Below are 17,047 nucleotides of genomic sequence, written 5' to 3' on the forward strand. Positions count from 1 at the left end.
CCTGTTCATCTGTGCTGCAGGTATTCTCAGATTGGAACAACAGATAATTTGCTGTTCTACAGTGGGTGATAAAGCGTTCCTGTAGGTGCTCATTTATTTATTTTAAATAAAGTTCCCTCTCATTCCCTAAACAGGTAATATCAGATAAAAATAACAAAACAAATAGCTCACAATATTCGGTAATTATCGAAATGTTTTGATGTAATAAACTCAACCAGTAAAGCTCTACACAAACATCTGTAATAATCAGCTTAAAGTAATGACAAATGGTTCACCTGAGCAGCTGCTGACACGCCAAGTGCTGGTAGTATAAACATAAATTTCATCTAAACATTGACGAGTGTATGAGAAAGTTATTACACTATAACAGTAACTACTTTTATATCATCAAGCTGGTTAAATAAGAGCCAGGTCAAATGAACATGATGGGTTGCGTCAGTGAAGTGGATGCTGAGAGGACTGTGTGGGGTTTTTATTGGGATCCTCTGTCAGAGTGTGTGTTTTACTCCAGTATTGGCAAGATTTCTCTCTCTCTCTCTCTCTCTCTCTCTCTCTCTCTCTCTCTCTCTCTCTCCCTCTCCCTCTCTCCCTCTCCCTCTCCCTCTCTAATGATGTCGAGTGTTTTAATTAGTCTCGATTGGTATCCCCAAATCTCTCATTAATGACCTGTTGAAGTCAGAGTGTAGGTATCGTGGAGACATTAACATGTACCTCGACATCATTATCTCTTCACTGGATAATAAAGCGTGCCCCACAGATAAGGTCGCTGGTGTCCCACCGGACAATGAGACAGCTGCAAAATGAAATAAATTATAGGCTGAAAGGTACGCTATGTAATTTTGCTAAAATGTTTCATCAAATGACTCTTCTGTGCACTCCACTGAGTCAATCGATGAAGTTAATGTTGCTTATGTTGTGGTGAGATGTTTTAGAAACCGAGAAAATGTACAATTTCTAAAGATGCCTTATTGAACACAAGTAACATAAGTCAGAGGGTTGGTTTTATTTTTAACAGCTGCAGGGCTTCGGTTCTCAATCTTTTACTCTTCTCGTTTCTCTTTTGCCTTCTCTTGTCCTGAGGAGAAAATTTTTTCCAATAAGACCGCCGCTGCTTGTCTTTCTCTTTGTCACTTCATGTGGCAGAGGCTCAGCTGTTCCCGCTCTCACCCCCCTTCCCTTACCCTTACAGAAGCATGGAGACGCAGCCGGTCTATTTGGTAATGACCCTTCAGCTGTCATAACAGGCTCACCACTGCTTTTGGAGAAAAAGTTGAAGAACGCCTGTTTGCTGTGCTCTCACCGGTGTGAGTTAGCACATGGCCCAGAATCACTTCCAATCTGTGCGTTCCAAAGTCCAGTATGTTTTTGTCTGTGTTTAATCAACTGACCGATTCACTGCACAATTATTAACTTGAATAGTCTACTTCATCATTACAAATGCTGCGCAGAGACAGCTCAGATCTCCATTATTACTCATTTTAAAATCAATCCATTCAGCCAGTGAAGATCCTGAGTATGTTTAGATCTTACTGTTTGTGCTGCATTAAAAGGTCGGGCTGGACAAATAACTGGTGAAAAGACAAACAAATGCCCAAAAATGTCGTTCCCATGATTTCCAAAGGCACATTTAAACCACACTGCTAAACTTCTCATTTTCTTTGAAGCAATTCCTTGAACACACAAACACTTCCGAGCATGAAGCATGTGGAATTATGGCCACCACATATTAAAGATCACCCTGTGGGCCTCAGTGACGTGTGAGCGTTAGATTTAGTCTGTAGGATTGTTGGTTTGAGACATACAGTACACTCTCATTTAAGTTAGGAAAGAAGCCGTATTTGATATTTCTCTTCTCATTATGTTGTAGTTGTTGCCCTCTGGCCTAGATTTTTGGGGTTTTTTGGACTAACCCAGTCCACAGGAAGTATTTCATGATTAGTAGCGGTCTTGCAAGATGAAGGTTAGAAACAGCTTTTGCCTGATGGAAAATCATCTTTATTTGAAAACCAAGAATATTCTTTTGTTGCTACTGGCTCTGGGACAATGCAGTTAAATTCCTTTGTGCATGAATAATTCTTTCTGCTGCTTTTGGGACATCGGGATATAGCTTTCTTTATTTTCTTATTCCTTCGCATCTCAACTGATCCTGAGCTAAATGGAATTGGAATGAAGTGCAGTGTTTGGGAGTTGGTGTTCTCCCATTTCTGATGACCGATGGCAGGAGAGAGATGAAAGGCCTAATGTAAAAAGCCAGTCCTCTGCTTCTTTTCCTCCACCTCTCCTCCTCTCCTGAGCTACAGTGCATCTTTTCAAAATCGTGAAAGAAACTAGTGGGATCTGCCAGTCCTGTTCATATATGCACCACGTGTGTGAAGACACATATTCCACCTCTTCTCCCTGTCATCCCTGCCATCCTCCTACTTTTTCCCATTCCTGTTTTTTTCCACCTTATTTCTTGAGCACAGAAACGAGCACTACCGTTTTGACTGGGTGAACATGCTAAGAGCTTTGTGCTTTTGGGATTCTTCCATGTTACTTTGTGGTGATAAAACTGGTTTAATGGGCTGAGGAGTTTTGCTGTGTAGAAAGGATACACATCATTTATCAAGCTGCCTTCAATTACCCATCAGACTTTAGTGTTAAGTTTATTTTCAGGGCATCGCACATTCTGAGCAACTCAAAACAGCAATTCAGTTGTTCTTTGGTCCTCTTGCTGGTGCAATTGCTGTTGATATTTTTTTTTCCTTTGTCATGATTGAACCCCTGCAGTTCCAGAGAAAGAACAGATTTCACCTTAAAAATCTGCTGTTTTTGTTCGCGTTGCTCAGTTTGTCCTAATAATTGATATATATATATATATATATATATATATATATATATGTTTTTTTTTTTCCCCCCGTGTTGTTCACACCTCCGTGCCTCACGCCTCCTCTTATGCTGTCAGCTCACATTCAGAGTAGCTCTAATTGAGTTTTTGGACAGCCGGCCCGATCTGAAACGCTCCACAAGAGATAAAAGAAATTTTGCATTACAGCATCAAAGGGGCGCCCCCGCACCCTCACCCCTTTCCACTTCTACACCCACCAAATCATGATGAGATCAAATGAACATCTGAGGTCAGTGGAGTTCCAAAGGGTTAATGATGAGGACACCATGCTCAGATTTTTAATTCACACTCTTCAACCTATTCAAATCCTTCCACTGATGACACAGGCACTTTCTACTTTATGAATTACCTCTTTATTTAAAGCACTTTATATGAATACGTTTGACTGGAATATGATGTGGCTTGGCTTAGATCCGTCATTACACTGACACTGTTTACTTCTCCAGGATCAATAGGCTGTTAATGGTAGCAGACATGAGGTAGACGACGTATCTGTGTTCAACAATGGAATGAAGTATCCTGTAGTACAGAGACTTATCTGAATTTGAGGTAATTCACAGTGATGTGACACATTCCTGAGATCATTTCACCAAAGCTGAAATTCTTTTCTTTTTTTAAATAATTTCTCATATAGCTCTCTTAATGTGATTCTACATAGGTGCTGTATACAGTAACAGCCATGCCTCAAATGATTCAACTCTGTCATACCCTGACTTTACATTTCTGCTTGTTTTTGGAAATGAACTGTGGGTGTTTTGAGTATCCTGCTGTACCGTCATACTGTATTATGAGATTTATATGAAGACTACATGATACCTTGTAATCCTTACTAGATAAACACAGGGAAGTGTGTGTGGCTGCCTGTGTGTGTGTGTGTTTGTCTGTGTGTTTGCCCATCCCACTTCAATACAGGATATTCATTAATATGACCATGAGTCATTTTCTCACATGACAAAGGTTTTTTTTCTAAAGGGCTATTCAGCATAGATGTGGCATCAACCCAGGGCAGGTATTCCGGTGCATTTAACGAGCCCTTTATTGTGCACACAATCAGCTGTCATTCAGCTGCCAGTATTACTTTCACCACCCTGTCATTGTTGTCAAAGCCTTAACAGTCATATGTAACTCTGCTAAAAGACCTGGCCTGGATGCAAAGACCAGGGAAAATTCAAAGTAGGCTGGGGAATTGTTTCAATTAAGCATTGTGCAGTTAAAAGTTATATTCTTCAGTTTCCTTCTTCCCTTGTAATTTTGATGCACTGTTGCTTTTTTGCAGGTCCATCAGTGGAATAGAGTGAAACTTGAGTGTGAGCATGTGCATCCTCATGCACTTGAGCTGAAGCTAAATCTTTAAGGTTTTGACCATATAAATTCAACTAAATCTATGGACTGAAGGATTTATTGTAATGACAATGGTCCCATTCTGCTTTATTAATAACTTTGTGTCAAGATAGGGCATATTAAAAGATCTGTCAGTGTGAGAGTTTGTAGCAGGCTCCTTTTTAATATTGGTGATAGGGCGACCCTTGTGTTTATTTTTGGATCATGGATTATGCTTTCGAAAAGCTTGTCAGCTGTCTAGCATTCATGGAGTGTTTTGTGAAGTCAGAGACCTGTTCTGCCTTCAGTGCTAACATGTCTTAAAACAAAGACTGAATAAATCTTGATTCTGTCTTGACAGTGGCTGTGACAGCAGAGATCCTGTCTCTGTCTCTTGTGAGAGATGACTTTTTTAAGAAATGCGAGAAGACACAAATGCTTCCATTTTGGCAAATTTTCAAGGTCTCTCCATTTTTCTTGTTTATATGAAATATTAAATAAGAGGACACAAGAAAAAGGTGTTACAGATCACTGTCAATGTTTTTTCATTTGAAATGTGAAGTTAAGTGTGTTGAGACGTTACTGACAGAGGTATACATCTGTCTACACTGTAGACAAATACAGATCTCAGTTTTAAGTTGATTGTTTTTAAAGAGGAAATTGCTCTGTGCCCTTTTAAAAATCATGTACCATGATTAATTTTATCAGGCCGTTTTTATGTCATCCACTCTGACAGTCGTTTTCATCTTCAGCCCTCATCTGTTTCCTTCCTTTACAATCTCTTGTGCTTTATAGTGGCTGCTTCTCTTCCATCTGTTTCCCAACCAATTTATCCTCATTTCCTGCCAATCGGTCCACCTCCATGGGCTAAGGCTCATTTAACAGGAAGCATCGCATGTTGAGATCTGCTGTAGTCACAGTGATCAGTCCGTCAACCTCTCCGCTGTCTGTTGGATATAACCCTTTGCAGAAACCCTTTGTGCGTGTGTGTGTGTGTGTGTGTGTGTGTGTGTGTGTGTGTGTGTGTGTGTGTGTGTGTGTAATCTGCAGCTTCCTAGCAGATGTCCCACAAATCTGTAAAGTGGAAAAGTTTAATGAAGAGACTCTGTGCCTGTGGTCAGGTTGAAGTTTCTGTGATTTATTGATCCAGGAACTTGGTTTCTCGGTGTGATTTACAAATACACATAAGTTTGATGTGCAAACTGAAGCCCATGTACAGACAACTGGAATCTGCATACAGAGCATTGTCAGTTCCTTTTAATTGCAGAGTCATGTTTAACTGTTTGAAAAAACAAACCATCCTCCCAGTACAGCAAATATAACTCTTCATTACTTTATTGCCACAATGCACAATCTGTTGCCAAGGTCACACATTTGTTTAATAGTGGCACCGACATGGCTCCTATCCAGTGTCTTTAAACAGTAATGTCTCCTGAACGGTACTTACTTCCATCTGTACTTCTATGCTCCTTTTCCCCCCGAGTAAAACTAAACTGAGCGTTTATAGAAAAATTCACACTGAAATGACTTTACACTGACTTACCAGAAAGATCTACTTCGTTTTCCCTCATAAATAACTTCAAAGCAAACTTTAGCTCATAAGGTGGGGGCTGGAAAAAGCAGACTAGTCCTGTTGGTCAGTGAAGTACACACTTACTAACCTCCCTCATTTTATGTCAACTTCAATAGAGAGTGAGGAAAAAATATATATATATATTTAAAGTTACGCTGGTTCGGGTCCAAGTGCAAATGTGTTTCACAGCTGATGTCAATAAAACAATTAACAAAATATCCTGTCCACCTTTCTGACTGCAAAGATTACAAAGCAGAATAATTCCAATGTAAAGTTCTTGTGATTTACTGTAGTTAGACACACCAACAGCTGAACATATAAGAAATATGCATTAGAGAAGACTTAAGTTACCACATGTGGCTATATGGCATCCACTGTATATTAAATACCTTTTTTAAAAGGTATTTACTGTAATTGTAATTATGGTGATTCAAGAGAATCATAATGTGGTTTATTCACACTATATCCACACGACACAGAGCTGCTCTGTTTGTCTGCTGCACATGAAGTAGCCAGTCTTATCAGAGGGAGCAGATGGAGAGCGTCCAAGTGAGAGGCTCAGTCTGGCTCCATGTATGTCATAAGTAAGAGGATGACCTTGGCTGAATCTCAACTACGACTCTGCCATAAGAAACACACACTTTCTGCTGTCTTTCTGTATGTCTCTTCCTCTGTCTTGTTGCCTGTTTTTCATACACAGGACTCTGCTCCTACACATTCCTGTAAGCAGTGTTACAGCTGGAGACGACATACACTCCTCCACACTATCAGTTCATCAGAAAACGCCATGTGTAAGACAGCCGCTGCGGTGCACAGGCTCTTGCAAAGCCCTTAAACGCAGGTGATTTGTTATTGCTCATTTGTATCATTTCTCACAGTGAGATGAAGCATTTGCCGCCAGGCTAAGATGTTTGATAGGTGATATCTGAAGCAGGCTCAGTAAACAATCTTCCCCTTTTGCATAAACATTCATTAAAGTTTAAGCCCCGTTTTTATCATGACCCAACAGAGCTCGCAGCTCTTAAATCAGCCCGTCACCGGATATATGACTCGTATAACATAGATCCCTAAACACATTAATCATGGGTGGTTTTTCAGGGTCTGTGCAGTTGTTCATGCTGCACTACACTCACAGGGAACGATAAAAGGTAATATCAATGTATTTTCAACCTTTGAAGTGCCAGGAGCTTTATATTGGACCATATTTTGTTGAGATAAGGGGCTCCATTTAGGAAGAAGAGAGATGTGGGACTTTGAGTGAAAGTGTCATGAGATTTACTGTAGTTTATGTTTAATCTGCACAATCCGGCCCATCATGTTGTAGATGTTGTGCACCACAACGCCTGTGTGTGAGTCCCCTGTTGGCCTGAGGCTGTAGCAAGTAGAAAACTAATATTCCCTCACTAATAAAAAGAGATAAAATGGAATCTATGCTGTTTTAACTGGGAATATTTAAACTGTTACATAAAACATTAAAAATCCTACAAAAATAAAACTAGATTACACAAATGACACAACTCGGACCCATCCATGCTTATTTTAAATGAACTTATAACGTCAGTTTGGTTAGCCTAATCTGAATTTTCTATATTGTGTTACCACTCCTGATACACACACACAATGTATTCTTCTGTACATAGGCACATAACACAGAAGCACTCACAAGAATTGTTAAGTTAAAAATGTTTCTCTCTTGTAAAACTGTAATATTTTGAAGTTTTCCTACTGTGTGCAAAGCAAAAGTCAGCACCTCTTGATATATTTGAATTCTTTTGAATGGATGGTGCTTCAGATCTACCCTAGCTAACTAACTGCTTACACAGTTAGTTACTAGTAAAACCTATGAAGGAAATAGCTGCTGGAGAAAACCTGAAATTCCCCTGTAGTCACGAATTTGAACATATGTCTCGTAGCATCGAGCAACAGCCAGAAAACTGTTTGCAGCCTCTGACCCCACAAAAAAAATTACTGGTTTTGTTTTTGATGCAGAATTCTAGGAAGGTTTCATGGGTTGTCAGTGTCTTCTAATTCCCTGTGTCTGGGTGGATATTCACACATGTATATAAGAAAAGTTGTTGCATTTTGAAAATGAGCACTTGAAGATTGTCTCCTTCAGACAAATTCAGAGAGCTTATATAACTACTGGACCGTTTATCTTCTACTTTAAAGGAGTGGCCTTCGTATGCACTGTAAGACACATTTCTATTTCAGATTACTAATGAGCTATTGTGCATTCATAGTCTCTATCCAGATAATTACCATTTCATAATTGTTGGAAATGTATTTCATACAAATTGAGACTGAGAATGAGCCTTGTTACAGATTTTAAGTGGAAACTTGGCAGCAGTAATCGTCTCGTTCAGCTGTCTTTATGGCTGACTTGAGAGGGGCGCTGCACACTCAGCTAAAATGTTGAATAGATAAGCCAAGTGAGGTCTTCAGTGTTAGCTTGACATACTCCACCTTGTTGAATTGCCTTTTGTACAATGCTAGAAAACAGTTTTAATGACATTCATTTGTTTTTACCCTGGTCTTCATGTGTCAGTGTCAACTGGAAAAAAGGTGTCACTGCAAGAGGATTGTTTTTGTCCAGAGATCATACATAACTTTCCATCAGAGGAGAAAAGTTTCCTCATTTGACCTTTAAGGGGTAATTCCTTAAACATGTGACAAAAAGGAGAATAGTGAGCTCATTTGTTTCACAGAGGTGTTTGTGAATTGTTTGAGCATTAGAAGTCCCTGCCTCGGTCGTCCCCAACTCACCCTTCCTCATTTACCCGCTTTGGTTTTTTTTTTTTTTTTTTGTCTGGGAACTGCTCCATTATTTCTGATTATTTTTAATGACAAGCCTTTTTTTTTTTTTTTTTTTTTTTGGTACATTCATATTTGTCTCTTAAGACTTGAAGACTGTTTTAATGAGCTCTCATAAGGTCTGCTTCCTTAGCCCCTGGCTAGATCCAGCTATGTGCAGCAGGCAAGTCTACTAGATGAAGGCTATATAAGGCATGAACACTTCCCTAGACATGAAGACATGCCATTCTTCCCTTTGACAGATATTATCCAGCGGGGAATGGTAGCTACATTACTCAAGTAGATCCTTGATTAAAACATATTGCACAAATAAAGCATAAAGATTTTAACACTAAGACAAAGTTAGTTGTTGACTAAAGATTGTTGGCTCTACTAATATGGCAAAATATAATTTCTGTATATTGTAGTGTATTTTCTAAAGAGCAGTCATCTTGGCTGAACTGTAGTAAGATATTGGTGAAGCCTAACCTCAACCCACCAATTAAAACTTTCCATCCAATTTAAATGTTTTTTTTTTTTTTTAAAAAAAAGACAAAACAGTGTGTTATAGGTGTTCCACCTCCTAGTTTGGACAAATCCTCTTGAGTTCATTCTCTCCTTTCCTCTCTGCCTGCTCCCTCCTAGACGCCATGCTCCGGCTGGAGGAGGATACTCATGCACCCCCAGTAGACAGCATGGACACCAAAAGGCACTCCGCTGAAAGGTGACCTCCAGACACTTCACCTCCCTAAAACATTTGGTGAGTTAAGAGTCAGAAAATCCCATGTATTCTCAAAAAGGCTCCATCGACTCTTCCACTAATGTTTGGCAGGATGTTTGTCTTTGAGCCATTTGCTATTTTTCATGTTAGACTTTTTAAGTGAAGTCCTTTAGGATGAACTCAGAATCTAAATGTTTTATTTCTACTGACATTGGGGGAAAAATGCTCAGTGTTGGATTTTTAGTTTTTTTTCCTTTCTGAAGCATTGATCAGCTCATCCATGCTTATACCATTGTCCCTTTGGCCAAAGTGACAATAACTTTTGAAGCAAAAAATTCAATATTTTTTAATTAGGATATGTCTTTTTCTTAGATGCCCAAAGTATAAACTGGTGTTTTATCTGAAATAGCCTTCAGTAGGATCAATACACAGAATGCAGCAGCTGAATGAATGAGAATGTGTGTGAGAAGATAAACTGATGGCTATTGATCAGTAATTAAAAACTCTGATAGTTTCCTTCCATGTTTGTGTTTTGTGATGATGTGTTTCAATGATTTCCGCTCTGATGAGGGGCTGATCACATGGCTGTAATTAGACTGATTGTGTAACCTCATTGACAAATGAGCTACTCGCCTAAAAAGAATGAGATATTGAAACAACTCAAGTCACAATGTTCTACCTGATCTCTAACTTTGCTACTCTCTCTGTGAAACTCAGCCCCAGTAATATTTGTTCATACCAAAGACTTAAATGTTAAAATATCTCACAAATATATTATTTTATTTTTGAAAAAGGCCCAGTGGTTTCCTAAATTAGCTGGGTGCTGTAGCTTGTATAAAATTGAAGAGAGCAGGACTAAATTATGTATTTGATGATGAGGACTATTTTCAGCTGTAGAACACTTGTTGTTCTAGTGCCAGTGATTTCTGGAAGCAGAAACCCTTATGTGGAATTGAGTAGAAATAGACTACAATGCCACTGTTGATTGTAATTAAGCCTGGGTGTAGCTCATTGATGTATTTTAAATTGTTTTTGGCCAACGGTTCAGAGGAATAAGAAAAAGTTGCTTCAACTTTAAATGAATCAAGTTGAACATTAACCTGTACTTAGTTACCCATTATGACAAAGTAAAACATGTTTTTAGAAATGTATAAAAATTTGAACTGTCTCGTTTATGAAAGTAGTCTCACCCTTAAATCAGGACTTTGTAGACACTCCTTTGGCAGCAATTACAGCGTCATGTCTTCTGGGATCAGTCTCTACACACAGCTTCACACATCTAGATTTGGGCAGTTTATCCCATCCTTCCTGGCAGATCCTGTCAAGCTCTGTCAGACTGAATGAGAAGCGTCTGTGAACTGCTATCGTCAGGCCTCTCCACAGAGGTTTTGTGGGATTTAAGTCTGGGATTTGACTGGGCCACTCAGGGACAGTCAGAGACTTGTCCTGAAACCACTTCTGGCTGTTTGCTTCAGGTCTCTGTCATGCTGGAAAGTGAACCGTCTCCTCAATCTCAGGTTGTGTGCAGTCTCAGTTTATTGTGGAGGTCTGGAGAGAGTTCTTAGTTTTTGTCCAGATATGTATGTGCCTTTTAATTCACTTAGCTGTAAGTGGTAGACACAGCTCTAGTTAAATTAAAGTAAACCTGATTACAATTGGGAGTGCTACAATAAATTAGCAGATCCAAAAACATATTTGCCCTTTTTTGTTTGATACTGAGAGTATATTAATGGGCAAAATGGACATTTGATCCATATAATGTGCCTAGAAATTTCGTTGTATTATATACAATGACGATAAACGAAGTTGTATTCTATTTCATTCTATTCTATAAAATTAAATCAACATGAAAATGAAGTGCAAAAAGTGAAACAGTCTGAATATTTTCTAAAGCCAGGCTTTGGTAACACAGGTAATACAAAATCAGTTCTTATCTTTTTCTTTTGGTATTTTCATGAAAGACCAAATTTAGGCAGAAAATCCAAAATATAACCCCATGTCTGGTGTTCCATGCAGTTTGTTATTAGAATAATCGAAGGTCCAAAAAGGGCAGGAGTCCTCAATGCCGGGTGAGTTATTGCCTGTAGAAATTAAATATCAGCGCACACAAGATCAAAAACTATACACACATAATAATGGCCAGACAACACCACCCAATACCAAAACATCAATACTACTTCCAATACTTCTGCTATTAATAATACCTGTGATGCGTAATGATGTGTACTGCGAGTTGAGACCCATAGAAATAGAGAGCTGGATGAAATGTCAGCTGTGCTGCAGGAAAACAGCATATATGTGATTTGATTGAAACAAGCAGTATGATTTAAAATAAGAACCCTAGAAATGTCATTGAAGACAAAGTATTAGCACCACAGGAGGGGGCAGGCAGTTCCTAGGCAACTGGAATAGATATATGAATTGGATCCAGAATCGGCAAGGTTGGGAATTTGGTTGTGTGGCCTGAATTGCAATCGTGACCTAGCAGCAGACGTACACGTCTGGTATTTCTGTGATTTAGTGTGTTCTGTGCCAAACCTGATAGCCTTATGAAGCACGGGAAGGCCAGATTTGAAAACACAGTGAGAAAAAATGAAAATAGTAACTTGTAGAATATGTCTTTTTTTTTTTTTTTTTTTTTTTTTTTTTTACATTTTATGATTTATTTATTAATCCATGAGCTAAATCCTTTCACAGAACATTAGATTTATGACCATGCATGAAAATGTTTTTGTTTGCATGTGTCTTTGCTTTAGGAATGCGAACAGATGCCAAGAGCTGTGGAGCTGTAACCTTGTTTAAATGTGATCAAATTCAACCCCCGAGCTTAACAGACATTTTGCTGACTTTTGGTGATGATATTATCTACCTGGTACATCACGCTGCTGAACTTGTTCTTTGATAAACTATCACCTCTGACTATCCTCAGAAGTGAGTATTAAATAAAAGAGCCTTTGGCAAGACTGCTGCTTTATGGAACTGGAGTCCTGCGTTGAAGTGATGATTGATAGCAGACATGTATTCGTTTGATAGTAGAGAACCTCAGGCTATAATCAATGCAATCTCTATAAGTGAAACTAACACAGAAAACATTGAAATCAGGCAAATATAAAAAAGTCAAAATAATTGGCTCTAGACGAGGCTCATTTGTCATGGAGAAAGTGGTGCATATGTAAAGTGTAGAAGCCGTTATTCTGTGCAGAGTTCAGTAGGTTTACAGTTTGTTTGTGAGAGTGGGTACAATAGCAGGTGTGGTTAAAAGCACTCGAGCATTGGATAAAATTCAGTCAGCATGCATTTAATTTGGGTTTGCGGTAACAGGAGGCTCAGACATGATCATGCAAGTGATATGGATGAGCACATTTGGGTGTGAGTGTGGCAGGCCACAGATAAACCATTTCTGTCACCTCATTTCTTACAATATGATTACCTGTCTAAAGTAATGTGTTTACCCTTGTTCTAGCATATCTACTTCACTGTTTCTTCTGTTGTCAGATTCTTTTTGACATTCCTGGTATTTAGTGGCAGACTGTAATCACTACTTTAAGCTTTGAAATGCCTTTGTGGATCTTTTTTATCCCAAACTTAAAGAAGTCAGTGGGGAAAATCTATTCAAAACAGAACTATACAAATATTTTGTCTTGTTCCTAGTTGGAAATAATAATTAGTTTGTTTGTTTATTTCTCTTTCTTGCTTGACTGTACATATAATCACACTGTCTAGTAGATCTATAGGAGCTCCTCTTAATTCTTGCATGGATACAAAATGAATCAATCCATAATAACATGTATGTTAATGTACTGCAGTTTTTAAAGCCACAAGCTCTAATGTTCTGTCATAGTCTGTCAGCTATTTCTTAATATCCAACTATGTCTGGTAGAGTATTTATGAGAACATAAGGTGAGTTATAGTGAGTCCAGTGGGACTTCATTAGGCAGCAGGGTTTTTACATTAGAATGCTTTAAACTTTAGAAAAACCTATTTAGTATTCAGCAGCAGTTTATGTCTTCCACTTGTAATTACAGAATAATCTTTGACTACGTTAGGAAATCTCTGATCTAACAAGTCCATTTTTCACACATGGATGCACACACACATATTTTAAACTAAGCTTACCCTGCTGAAGTCTTACACTAACCACAAAGTGATTCGATGAAGCCATTGCAAGATTTGGGATTTGTTTAACCACTCCAATGTCAAGTCCTGGTCTCCTTAAAAAGTCTTCAGTGTTGCCAAACCAGTATTTCAGTCTTCATTAATAGTTTTTCAGTTTCAAGTCTATAAGCAGTTATCAATGTTGTGCGTTTTCTAGGAATACACTAATGTTTTTTGGCCCAGATCCTGACCCAAGTCACTTAATATTTAGTATCTGTCACTTCCAGAGTTCCATTCTGTTATTTTTGGATTTACATAGCGCAGCAGCACATTGAATACTAAATACTTATACACTTTATTTCAGCAGCAGTCCAAGCTTCCCTGCATACCATATTTTAACACTTACTCAAGACGTGTTTATTGGAAAAACAAAAGACATGAATAACAATTATCTAACAGATATTTTGTATAGTCCCAATTGTTTCTGTATTGCTGTGCTATGAGAAACATTATACAATAAATGTGCAAAATGTTGCTGAAATAGATGCAAAGTGACTCTTTTTAACCTCTAATCTCTCCTCCATTGTGTGTATTCACCCTCAAGAGTTGACTGCTGTAGGTTTCTCAGGCAGGGTTGAATTCACTTCAAACTGCATTTTTGCAATAGTTACATAGATAATTACTGAATTTGCCAATCTACTGATCTTGCTGATTTTCAGGGGCTGTGCAATTGAACAAATTTATAATGAAGGTAATTAGAACAACACATCCAAGTGGGGTACTATGCAAGAATATTTAATCTGACCACAGCAGTCTTTAAAAAAGGATTACACCTCTTTATGTGTGTATCATTTAATATGTTGTAATATCTTGTCCTCTGTCCTTTCCAGTCCATTCTTTACTTGATGGTGCTGTTTATGTATGTGTCATATGTATCAGCTGCTTTAGGGGACAGTGTTGATCTTTACAAAAATAGGTGTACTGAGATTGAGCAGCCCTGCAGGTATGAAGTGAAGCCTTTGGGGACACACTGAAGATGTCAGGGGTGTTAACAGAAGGAAAAGGCCCACAGTTTGCAGCTCTGCTGATCCACAGCTGTGACACTGTCTCTATGGACTTTTTATTCTGAAGTCTAGGTCCAGAAATGCTGTCATGCCAAGACTGAACGCCATTTCGTCCCCACTAAAATATACTATATCTACTCTATATTGTAAACATTTGTAATACATTGCCATAACAATAACAAATGCCAAGAGAGTGTGTGATCATATAATGGGTAGATCATTATAATATAAGGTAAAATATGCATTGCATTGCTGTTCTCCAATAATCCCCTTTCTCACCCTTACTCACTGGGATTTGGTCAGATGATGGCATATAATTTGTTTCACGTAATGAATCTAATTTGGTTTCCCGCCATATTGCACATCCCACTAGCCAAGTCCCTTTCCTGCACTTTACCAGATCATACACCAAATGATGTGTCCAAAGGCAGCTTTGAATCAAATACTGCGTCTTTCTGTCAATATGTTTGCTCCGGAGCAATCTGTTTTTTCTGTGATCAAGTTTCCTTGCTGTTAAAAGCTTGGCCTATGTTCAACACTAATCTTTCATACCTTCTTTACCCTGGTGTACCTCTTCTATAATGTCTGCCACCCTATTATGTCTTTCAGGTGCTTCTTTTAAATTCCATTATCACCACGGTGGCACTGTTAGCCCTGCACTCTTACCCTCTGTAGACATGACATACTGTTGTCAAAGTGTTTTTCTGCTGCTAAAAAGGTGTGAGACACTTAGCTATTTCCTGACCTCTCCAACATCTTTAACATTGATATTCATGTCTCCTATACTTCCTATGGCTGCATTAGTCAATGAAACCTACCAACCACACCATTATTTTATGATTTATGATCAACAACAATCTGTAAACTGTGTGCCCGCAGTACCCATTTACTGACTCTGACCATCTCCCCTGAACATAGCTGTTGTCATTTACAACTGGATCATAACACTTTCCTAAGCATTTTTTGGAAGCTACAATGATGTTGGAGTGGCTTTTTGTCCCTTGCACTTTTTGATTGCCAGTTCTTAACTGCAGCTTTGTTTTCAGCTTCCATCTGCAGGTTAAGTGTTGCTCAGTTTGTGTATGGGAGCATTTAAGTACTTAGAATTGAGGCACACCTGTCGTAACAGACTTTCCCACTGCCACCACCCGCATTGATTTTCTAATTATTACATCTGTTTACCTATATTATCTCCACAGTTAAAGCCAAAACAAAAATCATGCTCTTTGCTAACCTGGAGAAAAATGATTGTTATGAACACCTAGTTGGTATATTAGATTTTTTTCCCCCATCCTCCATTCTCATTATTTTCTTTCCCTCCATCCATAAAATTCCCTTGTTTCAATATCCCTTCTACTTCAGCTGCCAGAACACAGTCCCTTACCTGCTGTTGACAGTGTCCAGATGCATCTCTCCAACTTTTCTCCTGTGGCATAAAAATATTTTTATGTGGTGCTTTCGATTCATGAAATACTTCAGTCAAGCAGTAGACATGTTATTCATGAGCTATGGAATGCATTGCTGCAGGCAACGCTGTAGTCTTCCTCTGTGCATGTTTGCAATATTAATTATTCATAAATTATGAATAAACATATCTTATACAGCTACATCTCTCACTAGACACTCCAGGGATGTTTACAGACACATGCTAACCATCAGCCTTTTGTCGCCTGTAGTGGCCTTAACTATCAAACCTCTACCATATAATGTTTTTGCAGGTTTTATTTACAAACCATGAAATACTTCCAACATAAACTAGGAAACTAAAAGTTTCAAAACTATAATACACTACAGTTATTCTGCATCAAATGGCCATTATTATCTAGCTTCTTTATATAACAACATAATTTATTTGAATGTAATTTTAGTCTAAATTACTCATAGGTTTAATAGACCTCCTGGACCATGCACATTCTGGGAAAGACGAGCGGGACAAATGATGCAATACTTGCTCAGGTCGCAGTATTCACAAACACACAGATGTTTTAAGGCAGGTCATTTAAAGGAAAGAACACAATATAGTCAATTAAGGTAATTACATTATGTTACATTAGCTCATAGAGACTCATGAGTCAAATACTGTTGTTTTAGCACTAAAAGGTATTGACTAGAACAAAACAGCACAAGTTAATATTACACAGTACCAGGTTTCAGCTTATTGTTTGAGAATGGGAATTGATGTGTTGCCTTTTAGGCAGTGATTTGAGGATTTAATTGAGTTTCTTTTCCAAACCATTCTGTATATTTCTGTAACCCAGTCTTAACTTTGATGTCATTTAATTTCCATTTTCAGCTTTGAGTGAAATGTCTTGACAGCTTCTGGATACATTGCTGTGAAATGTGTTTATCTTTGATGTATTTGAGTTTGTAGTTCCATTACTATCTTCATATCTTCATCAACTCAGTGGCACAGGGCTAAAAAGAAACGAAATATGTTTCAGACAGGCTTGTTCCTCATGTATGCAAATATGAAATTTTTTCCATTGTCTTATTTAAAAAATCCACCACTAACCCTTGAGGCAACATGCTAAAAAGGAACAAGCACCCTTTCTCCCCCTTGTCTTTCGACCTTCCGTCTCTCAAGATTACTTATTTGG

General features: G+C 38.3%; 1 protein-coding gene across 5 annotated transcripts in view; it reads left to right on the forward strand.

Moving 5' to 3' along the window:
- The window catches only part of chrm3a (cholinergic receptor, muscarinic 3a), a 64,860-nt gene that overhangs the window by 13,530 nt on the left and 34,283 nt on the right, over window positions 1-17,047 (forward strand). For 3 of the 5 annotated variants that reach the window (XR_003295869.1, XM_026310105.1, XM_026310106.1), the window contains exon 2: window positions 9,216-9,330. The exons of the other annotated variants lie outside the window; for them this stretch is intronic. The gene's annotated coding sequence lies outside the window, so the exon portion shown is untranslated. The remainder of the gene's footprint in view (window positions 1-9,215; window positions 9,331-17,047) is intronic. 5 annotated transcript variants of the gene reach the window in all.

This window comes from Mastacembelus armatus, chromosome 15 (genome assembly GCF_900324485.2).
Source record: "Mastacembelus armatus chromosome 15, fMasArm1.2, whole genome shotgun sequence".
Taxonomy (NCBI): domain Eukaryota; kingdom Metazoa; phylum Chordata; class Actinopteri; order Synbranchiformes; family Mastacembelidae; genus Mastacembelus; species Mastacembelus armatus.